The following is a 12813-nucleotide window of genomic DNA, read 5'->3' on the forward strand; positions in this document are numbered from 1 at the left end:
CCTAGACTACTGGGAAAGACTACAATTCTTAAAATTATATAGTCTGGAAAGGAGAAGAGAACGCTACATGATAATTCAGGCATGGAAACAGATAGAAGGAATAGCAGAAAATATCATGGAACTAAAAATATCAGAAAGAGCAAGCAGAGGTAGATTAATAGTGCCCAAAAATATACCAGGAAAAATAAGGAAAGCACACAGGACATTAATCCACTACGCACCAGCATCGATAATGCAGCGTCTATTCAATGCGTTGCCAGCTCATCTGAGGAATATATCAGGAGTGAGCGTAGATGTGTTTAAGAATAAGCTCGACAAATATCTAAACTGCATCCCAGACCATCCAGATTGGAAGATGCAAAATATACCGGAAGATGTACTAGCAACTCTCTGGTAGACATTAGAGGTGCCTCACACTGAGGGACCTGGGGCAACCCGAACAAGATGTAAGGTCTGTAAGGTCTATCCTAAATAAAGCTGATCTCAACTTTAAGCATATTTTACGCATTTACTATGTAGTACACAACGCCATAACTTAAGAGTACATTTGTAGGAGAAGATATTACCATGAGAATGAATGTGAAAATATTGAATACGAAAATACATTCTTATACATGACATGTATCTCATATATATATATATATATATATATATATATATATATATATATATATATATAAAAATCTCATATATGAAAATAATTCACGTGTACTTCTTCCAATAATTTCGTTCATGTTCATAAAAGACAGCATCTGTAAACACAAACTCACAAACGCCCATAAAAAACAGCAGACATAAACTCAAACACTCACAAACGTCCATAAAAAAACATCAGCCATAAACTCAAACACTCACAAACGTCCATAAAAAACAGCAGCCATAAACTCAAACACTCACAAACGTCCATAAAAAACAGCAGCCATAAACTCAAACACTCACAAACGTCCATAAAAAACAGCAGCCATAAACTCAAACACTCACAAACGTCCATAAAAAACATCAGCCATAAACTCAAACACTCACAAACGTCCTAACGTCCATAAAAAATAGCAGCTGTAAACTTTCAAACTCACAAACGTACAACCGCACAGACACATGACAGTTCGCAGGACCTTTCACAGTACACACTGGCTTGAGGGTAATAAACCCATCTTTTTGGACGCTGGCATCTACATATCTGCATTTCCCCTCGGTAACAGCCAGCTGATTTAATAGGGAGTTGTTGTGGGGGGGGGGGGGGGGGGGGGGGCGGTGTTGGATCTGTTATTAGAGACCGTGGACTGGGCACTCAGATTTGGCCCCGAAAACTAAAAGGGGTTTCGTGTGTCACTGAATTATGGTTGGTATGACTGCAACGAATTTTACGTCAGAAAAGATGTCCTGATGGCTGTTTTACAAAGAAGGAGGTTGTTGAAAAGCGTGTAAATAAATTCTTCTGTTAAAACGGGATACGTCTCCAGTATAAAAGGCCCATTAAAGCACTCTGGTTTAAAGCTAAGGACTATAATATTTTGGTGGACTAGCTTGATAAGGGTGAAAGCTAGTCCATCGAAATATAGTCTTTAGCTTTAACCGGTGTGTTTTAATGGGCCTTTTATACTGGAGACATACATATATATATATATATATATATATATATATATATATATATATATATATATATATATATGTATATATATGTATGTATGTATGTATGTATGTATGAATGTTATGTATGTATAAAGTTGACGGTCGGACTATGGGTATGTAGTATGCATGTTCGCTAGAAACAGCGAAACTACTGGACCGAATGAACCAAAGTCGGGCCATATATTATGATTTAGAGGGATGAATAATTAATTAACCGGGTGCCGTTTTGATCCTGTAGAGAGAGAGAGAGAGAGAAGAACAAGAAATCATTATTGTGAAAGAACCTTTCACGAGGATTCCAAATGTGCTCTAACGTTTGTTCTACGATGAAAAATGAATATACTATACGGTTCAAACAATTTCGCCCTCTATATATATATATATATATATTTATTTATTTATTTAAATGCGAATACCACAGGAAAATAATAGGCAGAAATCCAAGCGCTTTTCGTCTTTACTAAGACATTGTCGTCCCTTGACAATGTCTTAGTAAAGACGAAAGTTTTTGGATTTCTGCCTATCATTTTCCTTGTGTTATTCGCCAATTTAATGAAGTCACGTGCATCCATCTACTGCGACTTTAAGCACACGCATACATATATATATATATACGTATATATATATATATATATATATATATATATATATATATATATATATATATATATATATATATAATAAAAATATGAAGGAATGTTAGTCCATATATAAAAGTCTAAAAAAAACTAAAGAGGTCAACCAGATTGCTTGCAGGAATGTGATCAGACTAGAGACGCTAAAGATACGTATCACAATAAGTATGTAGGCTAAGATAACATGCCAGTCACCTGTAGTCATTCAACTTGTTTATAAAACAGTTAGTCCAAAGCTCCTGCTTGAGACAACTACCGCCTACGTGATCTGTAGCGTGTCTCATTGATTGTGTGTTCGTATGAAACTATGTCATTTGTAAGTATGTTCATATGTTCGAACTACTGTCTGTTCCTTCATAACTTGTAACAGAGATGGTAGACAGGCAGAACAGAGTTAGTGATCGTCATTAGAAGACCTGTACCTCTTTACCTAAGCTTTATCATGTAGAGGAATAGGATTAGCCATCATCATTGGCAGAAGCGATCAAGCTATCGTTATTAGAAGACTTATACAATCATATCTGATCTTCACCATGTAAAACTTCAGAAGAATATATAATTTTTTATACTTAGTGTTTTCTACAAGAACCTCACCGAACCATGAGTTTAACACATCGTCGTAAAGATAATACCGACTTCGTAAGTGATCTACAAAACCCCAGACACTCCATTGAAGATGGAAGTGCAATACCAACCGACTTAGCGTATAGATTATCGCAAGTCTAACATTACCTCATAGGGCGCCTTATCATACAAGGCACAAGCCCTAATATATATACATACATAAATGAGTGTGTGTGTGTGTGTGTATGTGTAGGAATTAAGACACTGTTCCACACAAGTCTTATTTGTTAAAGGAAAAGGACGGACCAGTTAATACATAAGGATGCTTCCAACTTGTTAGAAGTGGGCTAATATATGTAGTACGTATATCTCTAGAACCAAGCATATACCATATGACTATACTGTCTATCTTAAAGGTCATGTGTAATCTTTGTAAGCATCAAGCAGCGTGCATAAGAGATAAACAGATACTCGCTTCCCTTTGAAAAAGATTTCTTTGTAAAATTCTTAACTGTTTCCTAACTTTATCATTATTCTCTTGTGCGAGTTTGCCATCATCAAACTGTTACTAGAACGAGTGGAAAGTTTGCTGTTTGGATGGAATTACAAAAGTGACACCATGTAAGTCTAAAGGCCATATTTTTTTTATTATTATTATTTATGTATTTTTATATATTGTTATTTGTGTGCTGTTATTTACATGTTCATTAGGAGGTGGTTATGTTTGGGGACCATCTGAAAAAATGGAATACATTTTCATATTGTCGTATGGGACTTCATGTAGTAAAATATTTAATGGTCTCAAAGTTGAAGCACCATTTCATCACACGGAATTTTTATTTTCTGTAAAAGAAAATAAAAATTTCAGTTGAATCGTTTACACGTTAGTAAAAGAGATTCTTACCTCTTATAGAATATGATTAAAGAATCTCAGAATATCAGAAATTTTTGTGAGCAGCCATTTTTTTCTTCTTTTTTTCTCAAGCTGGTTGGCTGCATAAGATTAAATTGGTCTAAAAGTAGCGAAGCCCCTAGATCTAATGTTGCCACATAAGCGTGGCAATGTTTTAAAAGGAACAAAAAGTCTGGTGTGAGCCTCAGGATTCGTCCCTACCAAGCAAGACAGCTTATAAATGTGCCTCCAGTTTTCATAGTCACGTATCAGTCGTACTTAGAAAGCCGTATATCAAATAACTAAAGGTCGTTAGCCATCGTCAGCTGCATTGCGGACTTTTTCTCTCGAAAATAGACGGAGAAAAGGCTCAATGCCAACACATATCAGTGCCCATGCCCGTTCTGTGCCCTTGCATCTCAAAAGGGGATTAAGAGATCGCTGCGTCACCCTGTTGGGTTGCTAGTGTGAAAAAAAAGAAAAAAAACTAAGAGATGGAGCGATTGCCCGTCATTTTCTGCGTAACTTGGGCATCAGAAATGCCCACTTCCTTTGCCCCTGGTTTCATGGGTGTTAGTGTTATCATCTTTGTCAGTTGCTATTACTACCGTCTTCTTCTTTTTTTTAATGAAAAGTGTCAGTTTATAATTTTTCCGAAGGAGAAACCTAACTGACAAATAGTCCATATTTATTATTATTATTATTATTATATTTATTTATTTTTTTTTTTTTTTTTTTTTTTTTTTTTTTTTTTTTTTGCTCTATCACAGTCCTTCAATTCGACTGGGTGGTATTTATAGTGTGGGGTTCCGGGTTGCATCCTGCCTCCTTAGGAGTCCATCACTCTTCTTACTATGTGTGCCGTTTCTAAGGATCAAACACACTTCTGCATGAGTCCTGGAGCTACTTCAGCCTCTAGTTTTTCTAGATTCCTTTTCAGGGATCTTGGGATCGTGCCTAGTGCTCCTATGATTATGGGTACGATTTCCACTGGCATATCCCATATCCTTCTTATTTCTATTTTCAGATCTTGATACTTATCCAATTTTTCCCTCTCTTTCTCTTCAATGAGTGATACTTTCTTCTTGACCTTGTCAATCAACGTCACGTCTGGTCTGTTTGCACGTATCACCCTATCCGTTCTGATACCATAGTCCCAGAGGATCTTTGCCTGATCGTTTTCTATCACTCCTTCAGGTGGTGCTTCGTACCACTTATTACTGCAAGGTAGCTGATGTTTCTTGCACAGGCTCCAGTGGAGGGCTTTTGCTACTGAATCATGCCTCTTTTTGTACTGGTTCTGTGCAGTGCCGGCATTCCACTTGCTATGTGGGTTTATGGTTTCACTTTTCGTATTGCACTTCCTACATATGGGAGAGATGTTATTTCCGTCTATCGTACTTTGAACATATCTGGTTCTTAGGGCCTGATCTTGTGCCGCTGTTATCATTCCTTCAGTTTCCTTCTGTTAAAACGGGATACGTCTCCAGTATAAAAGGCCCATTAAAGCACTCTGGTTTAAAGCTAAGGACTATAATATTATTATTATAATATTATTATTATTATTATATATTATTATTATTATTATTATTATTATTATTATTTATTACGGAAGAAAATCCCTCTTTTAAAAGCAATGGAATTTAAACTTAACATCATCCAGACGGCCATTTTTTTATGATTATGATTATTATTATTATTATTATTATTATTATTATTATTATTATTATTATTATTATTATTATTATTATTATTATTATTATTATTACAGAGCAGCGTTTACAACTTACAGTACACACTCTCTTTATCCATTTTTTTAAAGAAGAACAATTACCTGCATGAAAAATAAATAAACTGTTAATCTTAACAAGACTCGTGATATTTTTTATTTTATTAATAAAAGGAATATTTACGAATGTTACTTATACTCGATTAGAAGAAAATAACTGATTTGTGGATTTTTACATATTAACTTGTCTTCGCCTTCGTAAAAACTATAAACTCACACTCAGAATTTCGCACAATTGGAGGAAATGAGCGGAACATGACTTCATTTTATCGTTAGCATTTCCTGGAATGTTTAACCTTGGACCAAGGACTAATCCATTTCAATTTGGGGAGGTGTTCTGGCCCCTGGTGTTAATCCTTTTAGGAATGGTCTAGTAACCTGGAGACATATGTCTCTCTTGGTTGTCTGCTTTTTTTTTCGTGACTAAGTAAAACTTTTTTTATTTATTTTGTTACGACTATGTGAGGCTTATCTAATTTTTCGATTTCTGATCATTCTTTGTGTGTTTTGTAGGTCTAATCAGGGTCTCTCTCTCTCTCTCTCTCTCTCTCTCTCTTTGTGGTCTTTTGTCTTGAAAATCAAAGCCTAAAATACTATTTATTAGTTTTAAGTGCCTCAATAGCATTTTTTTATCTTGACATTTTATTTCTCTTAACATTTTATTTATCTTGACATTTTATTTCTACGTTACATCTTAAGAAATTAGCTAAAACTGATTCGTTATAACAATTAGTAAATAATACTACTACTAATAATAATAACACTAGGCACGATCCCAAGATCCCTGAAAAGTAATCTGAGAAAGCTAGAGGCAGAAATAGCTCCAGGCCTCATGCATAAGAGTGTGGTCCTAGAAACAGCACATATAGTAAGAAAAGTGATGGACTCCTAAGGAGGCAGGATGCAACCCGGAACCCCACACTGTAAGTACCACCCAGTCAAATTGGAGGACTGTGATAGACCAAAAAAACAAATAATTGAAAAAAATAAATAATAATAATAATAATAATAATAATAATAATAATAATAATAATAATAATACTTAGGAAGCAGACCCTCTCTCAAGCATACTTTATTAAAAGTAATGGCTACTTCAGCAGCGTTACACTTGTAGAGATTCTTCTCTATTTTTGCGAATAGCGGCTTTTTTCCTTTTTCCCCCGTGCTACTTAAACAGGCTAGTAGAGCGCCTATAGAGGTCATGGTAAAATACAGGGTCAAAATAGGTGTATAATTTGAATTTTACAGATAAACTATGATACCATAGTCATTCAAAGTCATTCAACGATTTTCTCTCTCTCTCTCTCTCTCTCTCTCTTTCTTAAAGCGAGCTTTCGTCTGGAGCTGCCAGACATCCTCGGGCTGGGAAGCTGAGGTGGACTGAATCTTGGTGCGGTGTCCGTCCTCCTTATATCTGTGGCTGACAGCAGGGGGTCTGCCCCATGCTTGTCTCCTATTGGCTGGTGGCGGTGAGTCTTGTTTTTCATTGGCTGCCTGAGCCAGGTCTCAAGCCACTTCTTCGGGCCGATGGTTGCGTTGCAGCATATCCTGCAGCCGCCTGGACCTCCTAAGCGGCGCTGTAACATTGATGGGCGTTGCGCTACGCTGTGGGACGTCACGGCTACTTTGATTTCCATCGGCTGCAGGAGTACCTCGTTCGGGGGGCGTTGTCATCCATAGAGTTGTCATGATCGGTGGTGTCATTGTTGGTGGCAGGTCTTCTCATACTCGTAGGGAGGAGAAATTCTTCCTGCGTCGTATTCAGATTAGGTTTTATTTGCTGGATGAGTAGCGCCTCCAGCAGGCGCAACCGACGGGCATCAGGGGCCTTCCCGATGATCTTCGTGTTCTTTATGATGACATCTCGGGAGATGGCCTCGTGATGTTTGGTGCGGGCGTGATTCTTTATAGCCCCCTCTTGGGCGTGGCACGAGAGTCTCTTCGACAGTCGCATGGTAGTCATACCTACGTAGGCGCCGCTGCATTCGCGGACTGGGCATGTATACTGGTACACTACATGCGTCTGCTTCAGGGGTTCTCGTGCCTGTGGAGAGGGGTTATTTTTCATAAAAAGATCGCGCGTCCTCCGATTCTGGTAATATATGATTAGGTCGATATTCTTGGTGTCGTCAGTCGGGGATACATTATCAGAAATAATTTTCTTAATGGCGTCCTCTTCTTCACGGTAATGGGAACTCATGAAGGCTTTGTAGTACAGCTTGATATTATCCTGGGGGCGGGGCTGCGGGCTCTCACTACCGTACCATTTCTCCAGGGCTGTGCGGACTTCCTTGCTGATTTTAATTTATTTGAGTACCCGTTATTCACAAGTACTTGGGAGGCGCGGTCGAGTTCCTGGTGAGTGTCCTGCCAGGTTGAGCAGTGGGAGAGGGCCCTCCTGACGAAGGCCCTGACGGTGGTGCTTTTGAATCTGGCGGGGCACTCGCTGTCTCCGTTGAGGCAAAGTCCTAAATTGGTTTTCTTTGTGTAGACTGAAGTACGGAGACCGTCTTCCGTCTTGCTTACAAGGACGTCGAGGATCGGCTCCCCTTCCTCGACGTCCTTGTAAGCAAGACGGAATTCGTTAATGACTTTGATGACTATGGTATCATAGTTTATCTGTAAAATTCAAATATATACACCTATTTTGACCCTGTATTTTACCATGACCTCTATAGGCGCTCTACTAGCCTGTTTAAGTAGCACGGAAAAAGCCGCTATTCGCAAAATAGAGAAGAATCTCTACAAGTGTAACGCTGCTGAAGTAGCCATTACTTTTAATAAAATAATAATAATAATAATAATCTAAAGAAGAAGAAAAATGACGATTGGCTGAATTTTAATCATGGACAGTAAACCTTTAGACTTTGAAATTAATTACACACACATACACAAACACACACACACACACACACACACACACACACATATATATATATATAGAGAGAGAGAGAGAGAGAGAGAGAGAGAGAGAGAGAGAGAGAGAGAATACAATTTTTACTTTTGGTGTGGAAAGAAAAATGTTGAGTTTAGCAAAGAGAGCTTTAATTTTTTTATTTATTTTTATCTATTTATTTATTTATTCATTTCCACTTTAAAAGGAAGTAAAATTTTTATAGATATTCTTAAACGAGATTCATTATGTCAGTTAACTTTTCTTCCCAAGATTCATTGACATTAATAAAACCACTAATTATATTGACCTTGTATGACAACATATAAATCTTGTGACCCAAGGAACTTATACAACTCGGGGAATGCAGAGGAATCTCAGGAATTCTAAAGCAAAAAAAAAAAAAAAAAAAAACCCCCCCCCCCCAAAAAAAAGTTTAATGTTCGGGAGTTTAGAAACAGAAGTGACAATGAGCACTCTAGAAATATAAGCTAGTTGAAAACGAGAGAGAGAGAGAGAGAGAGAGAGAGAGAGAGAGAGAGAGAGAGAGAGAGAGAGAGAGAGAGAGATTCTAAAGTTGAAAAAAGATTTTATGTTTAGAGTTTAGAAACAGAAGGAAAATTTGGCACTTAAAGATGTAAGCTAATTTAAAACCGGAAGAGAAAAAGTAGAGAAAAGATTTTATGTCTAGAGTTTAGAAACAGAAGGAAAATTTGGCACTAAAAAATGTAAGCTAATTTAAAACCTGAAACGAGAGAGAGAGAGATTCTAAAGTAGAGAAAAAATTAAATGTTTAGATTAGAAACAGAAGGAAAACTGAGTACTTGAGAAATGTAAGCTAGTTTAAAACCTGAAACGAGAGAGAGAGAGAGAGAGAGAGAGAGAGAGAGAGAGAGAGAGAGAGAGAGAGAGAGAGAGAGAGAGAGAGGTTTCATTCCGTTGTGTTGTTTACTTATTGCTATAATTGTCATAAATCTTGGTCGTAATTTTAGCGTTTCAACAGTTGCATGAATTACTGCTTTGGAGCGAACTTTAACGAGGAAAAATTTCTTAAGGACACAAGAAAATGCTCTCTCTCTCTCTCTATCCTCCTCTTACTTCCTCGCTCTCCTCTCTCTCGTTTCCGGTTTTAAATTAGCTTACATTTTTAAGTGCCAAATCTTCCTTTTGTTTCTAAACTCTAAACATAAAATCTTTTCTCTACTTTAGAATATCTCCCTCTCTCTCTCTCTCTCTCTCTCTCTCTCTCTCTCTCTCTCTCTCTCTCTCTCTCTCTCTCTCTCTCTCCAGAAAATCTGGTAACAGAAAAGCAAACATGCGGCGTATGGTTACACGTACTCCAAGTTATGTCAAAAATTTCAAAACGAAACAAATTAAGGAGAGAAACATATTTAACATATTTCACTTCATATTTACTTTGATACATTGTCCATAAATATAAAGGTTATAATGTCACACCCATCACTGATGTCTCTTAATTATTATTCTTCGGTGTTCTTAATTATGTCTGTATATCACGGCGCCAGCTAACGATCAATCAATCACTAAATCAATCACTGTGGCATTTACGATTGGTAAGTTGCAAACACATCTAGTTAATCATATAGCCGTTCACTACTGATATCGCTGTATCATCTTTAACAGAACTGAGTATCGTCACTGTTTAAACTTGTACAATCTACAAATCACAGTCATAATGAAAATAATATGTTCAGTTTTAATATATCGTCACTGTTTAAACTTGTACAATCTACAAATCACAGACATAATGAAAATAATATGTTTAGTTTTAATATATCGCCACTGTTTAAACTTGTTCTACAGTCTACAAATCACAGTCATAATGAAAATTAATATTTCCAGTTTTATGAGAAAAGGTATCATCAATGGTTGAATAACGTCAAAATGAACAGATACCCGAGGTATATAATAATTCCTAGGAGAAACGTCACATACCGAAACTCGCGCGGTGGAAAAAAAAATGGCGGAAAAAAATAAAAACTGGCAACTAACCCACAGCACTTAAAAGCAATGACGTTGGAGAGATGGGAAGGGATTCTGCCACACACTGATCGTCCATAGCCCTTATTACTCCTCGTTCCTCTGCGTTTGTGGAAATTCCCTCTGTCACAGCAGTAACTGAAACTGTAGCTCTTCGTGTCACGGGCTTGGATGCTGTGAGAAGTGAATTCACGCCGGTTCTTCTGGTGAATCATAATGAAGATATGCCCTTCCTCCGTTCGCCATAATTGGGTGTAATTGACGGAGGCATTTAACATAGGGCACGTGGGTGTGTCTGGTGACTTGGTATAGCGATGCGGGAAGAGAGAGAGAGAGAGAGATCGTATGCCGCAGTTAATAAAGACGCCCCCTTTTTGCTGACATGACTGTTTTAGCTCTCTCTCTCTCTCTCTCTCTTGTGCTTACGTTTGATAGGATCGTGGACGGATCCCGGCTCATTAATAAGTCCATCCAATTATAAATAGGGACTATAATAGATTCACATCAACTGTGCATTTGATGTTAAGGCCAGTCCCATACGACGCTCCTGACTGAAAGTTGACAAGCCAATCACAGGGCTGGGAACTCTCAGTCTCTCTCGGAGTTCACATAGGCACGATGTATGTTCCACCTCTCCTGAGGGATACTTTTGAAAAACGTATCCCCAAGGAGAGGTGGAGCACACATCCTGCCTATGTGAACTCTCTAGAGAGACAGTTTCCAGCCCTGTGATTGGCTTATCAACAGTCAGGAGTGTCGTAAGGGACTGGCGTTAGAGATCAAATGCACGGTTGATGTGAATCTACTATAGCACTTGCTGGAGAATTAAAAAAAAAAAAAAAAAAAAAAAAAGGGCAAGGGCGTGGAGTTAGCAACCACTCCCTCGAAGACTTGCTGAGATAACCGGAAGGTTGCACCCTTCAGGCGACACGTTCTCCCAAGGGGGGTGGGGGTAGGAAAAGCGTTTGGTAAAAGATATTATAATATATCTTTTGATATCCAGTTCCACTATACCTCGGGAATACTATCGCTAAAGGGGATTTATGATTAATAAGTCCTTCGTCACTGGCAGGATTCGAACCGCTGCCTAGTTTTTAGAAACGATAGACATTCCTTTTTACCATTAAGCCGTCAAGGCTACTGAATTGCCTAATATTTGTGAATATATAAAAAGTCACGCCTAAGTGACAAAATTTTGATATGTATTTATATATTACATATATTGCATATATATGTATATATGTGTGTATATAGATATTTATACATGCAGCTATATATATCAAAATTTATATATATATATATATATATATATATATATATATATATATATATTACCTGCGTGTTGGTGTGTGTGTTAGTGTGTAAGTATAACACATACACAGAAACATAAAGCTATTATAATTCACGTAACAACACTCCGGATAAAAATAAAAGTGAGAGAGACGTAGCAACAGAAAACGGACGCCGAAAAATCAAGATTCATTGTTGTTGATTGAATTAGGGTCCCGCTGATAAAGGCCCTCGCCACCCCCTTTCCCCTTTTACTTGAGAGGAGCCGCTGTGAAGCCAAATGTGTTTAAAAGGCTTCCTTCCTTCTTTTGAAGCTCTCTTTGGATTCTCGCTTTTATGCTTTTTATTCTCATCTTCTGTTTTTTTTCTGTGAAAGTGCCGGAAATGTATGTGGGAATTTCGTGATTTTTAGCTGTTTTAATTTAATATTTTTTTTAATTCCTGAGTTTCTAAACTAATGAAAGATATTTTTGTACTGGCTTCGAATATATATATGTATATATATATATACAATATATATAATATATATATATATATATATATATATATATATATATATGTGTGTGGTGTGTGTGTGTGTGTATACATTTTATATATATATATATATATATATGTGTGTGTGTGTGTGTGTGTGTGTGTGTGTGTGTATATGTATATATATATATATATATATATATATATATATATATATATATATATATATATATATATTATAATATCTCTGTTCGGTGATTTATACTGTTCTTATAACCACAGGAAAAAATAGAAAAGGTCCTGACCGGTTTCGGCTTTATTTCGAAGCCATTGACAAAGGACTGATACATAATGGTAGAAATTCAACATACTTACCCTAATGACTGTACAAACAAACATACATGCAAACCGTCGGAAACAAAAAATCAACACCTGACAGGTGCCAGGGGTTGGAGCCCCACTCATTAATGTTTGGCCCTAATAGAATTCTCCTTGTATTTTAATAATTGACTTAAATTTTTAATTATATACTGATTAATTTCGTAATTCATCTTGTTTACTAATAAATTATCTCTTTCTTCATTTCCCATTACCATCTGTTACGTCTTTCTAATGAACACCATATTTTTAAAAAATACTCATAGTA

At 36.9% G+C, this 12813-nt stretch overlaps 1 protein-coding gene across 1 annotated transcript in view; it reads right to left on the reverse strand.

Moving 5' to 3' along the window:
- The window catches only part of LOC135201744 (uncharacterized), an 87023-nt gene that overhangs the window by 52061 nt on the left and 22149 nt on the right, over positions 1-12813 (reverse strand).

The sequence above is a fragment of the Macrobrachium nipponense genome, chromosome 28 (assembly GCF_015104395.2).
Source record: "Macrobrachium nipponense isolate FS-2020 chromosome 28, ASM1510439v2, whole genome shotgun sequence".
Taxonomy (NCBI): domain Eukaryota; kingdom Metazoa; phylum Arthropoda; class Malacostraca; order Decapoda; family Palaemonidae; genus Macrobrachium; species Macrobrachium nipponense.